The sequence below is a fragment of the Otolemur garnettii genome, unplaced genomic scaffold, assembly GCF_000181295.1.
Source record: "Otolemur garnettii isolate 467f Iridium unplaced genomic scaffold, OtoGar3 scaffold00007, whole genome shotgun sequence".
In the NCBI taxonomy this organism is placed as follows: domain Eukaryota; kingdom Metazoa; phylum Chordata; class Mammalia; order Primates; family Galagidae; genus Otolemur; species Otolemur garnettii.
Window position 1 is genome coordinate 36,129,950 of NW_003852402.1, and position 2,733 is coordinate 36,132,682.

The window sequence follows — 2,733 nt, forward strand, 5'->3', positions numbered from 1 at the left end:
AAGTTAGAGTCTCTGCTCAAGGCCTCACAGGCCAGAAATTAATGTTTTCTCTGGGGTGAGATATCATGTTACCTAGTTTTCATTCAGGTGGTTGACCACATTCGTTTCCTTGAGGTTGTAGGACTAAGGTCCTGATTTTCTTGCTGGCTGCCCACTGGGGCAGGTCTTTGCTCCTAGATGTTGTCTGTGTTCCTTCTTATGCTTTCCCTATGGCTCCAGCCTGCAACAGCACATTAAGTCCCTCTCTTTATTTGAAATCTCTCTGACTTCTCTTTCTGCTGCTTCTCTGTCTGGAGAAATTTGTCTTCTTTTAAGTGCTCCTGTGATTAGATTGAGCACACATGGCTCATTGAGGGTAATTTCCCTATTTAAGGTCTGTAACTTTAATTATGTATGTACAGTCCCCTTTGCCATGTAAAAGGGTAGCGATTAAAGATATGTGAACATCTTTAGGGGGTCATTCTGCTACCACAGTGGGAATTTTCTTGATAAGATTTAAGCTATACAAAAGGTCCAAGTCAGTCATAAAAGGACAGATGAAATTTTTCTTGAGCTCAAATTTTTAAAGAACATGTATAAAAAGTTTTAAAAAGTTAAATTTTAAGAATAGCATCAGGAAGACTAACACCTTAAATGAGCTGCTGCTTCCAAAAATGTTAAGAACAACTGAAAGGACCATTACATTTACATTTGCAGTAAGAAGATAGAGTTTTAAGCCAGGGGCTGGCTCAGAAAAGACTATTAATGAACATCACAGAGATTAGGGAACTTTTCTTTTAAAATAACTGATATTCAGACTGGAAAAAAATATATATCTAGAAAATGTGAGAACTGATTGTTTCAGCTGCTCAAATGAATGCTGCCTTGGCCTTCTCTAGCAGAATTTGATGTGAGGGCAGGGAGAGAGGATTTGAGACATTGACACTATCCTGTTTTACTTGCTAATTTAGACAATAAATTTGATAAGGATATACAAAGGGTTGCTCAGATGTGGCTTGCTCTTTAATAAGCAAAGAAAGTTAACTCACAACTTGCCAGAATTCTGATTTGAATGTTCCTTAATGCCTAAAACTGAATACTTACTCAGATGTCACTAATTGATGTTAAAAGAAATGGTGGGCAGATAATAGTCTTAAAAAGATAAAGGGAGATTGACAGTGTCTGAAGGCTCTTTTGTTATGAGTTGCAAAAATACAAAAAAGATATATAGTAAATTTTAATATCAATCTTTAATTTTTCCCCATTAAGGAACTGAAAATTCTTAACCAGCAAGAAAAGAATTTTTCTCTGGTCTTATTTGTAGATATTTTTATTCAAGAGCATGGCAATTATTTCAAAATTGTGGCATATTCCTCTTGTCCTAAAATTTGAGATTTGATTACCATTTTTTACAATTTCAAATGGCATATGAGAATGATGTATTAGTTTTTTGAATGAATCATTTCCGAGTACACATTAAGAGTCAGAGCTGACTCCAGATAGAGATGTTTTATTTCTTATAGCTCTGCCTCTTTGGGAGAATAAATTTCCTTCATTCTTAAATTCATTCCTAAAAATAATTTTCTTCAGGGATGGTATGTTTAATGTAACCTGTCTTAAATCTCATGTGTCTGAAATGTCTTTATTTCATTCTCACTCTTAGGTGATAGTTTAGGTAGGTATAAAATTCTAGGTTGACAATTAGTTCAGCGACTAAAAGCTATACTCCCTTTGCCCCCTGAATTCTTTTGTTGCTACTGAGAGTTCTGTCATCTATATGTTATCAATTTTTTTTCCTTTGGTTGCTTACCCTTAACTTTAGTAATCTTACATTTCATTATGATGTGCCAAAATGTAGATTTGGTTTTGTTTAATTTTCTCTAAATTGTATTTCTTCTTCTTGACCTCCAATATTTGATATACTTTTTCCTGATTCTATAATATATTAGCTATTTTTTCTTAAAAATTTGCCCTACCCTCTCTCTTTATACCTTTACAACTTATATCTTTACACTATCTTTTAGAGAGATTAATGTCTTTTTATAAACATTTATCTCTTTAACTCTTTCTGCCACACTCCAGCTCATTTTTTCATTTACAATTTGCATTTTACCAATTATCTTTTCAGCAATTGAGGTTTATTTTTATTTTAATGGCCACATTTTTAAATTCTACAAGTTCTTTCCAAAGTTGTCTGGCCTTGCTTTCTGTAGACATGTTTGGTCATAGCATTATATGTGAAATTGTTTAAAACATTCATTTAATAACATTTCACTAATAATTTCAGTACTTGAAATTCTCAGGGAATATAACTACCATAGGTATCATTTCCAATGATTCTCACTCATGCAGTTATGTTTTTCCTATATTTTATTTAAATAATAGAATTAATTTTAGGTACCATCTAAGCTGGTTAACCACTCTCAGTTCCCAAGTTCTAGGCTTGCTTAACAAGTTATGTTTGATGATGGATGTTGATATCAAATAAACAGACCTGTCTAGAGAAAATGGATGTTAGAAAGTAGAAACATATTTTAAATTATGAGGCATGAAACTGAAGACAAGGTTGGAGAATTTATAATCATACATTTCATTGTGAAAACTAAATACTACCATTAAATAGTGATCCTACTACCGTGATTCCCCCCAAATAAGACCTACCCCAAAAATTAGCCCTAGAAGGATTTCTATGCATTTGTTAAATATAAGCCCTACCTCGATAATAAGACCTAGTGATGGGCATGGCTACACAGC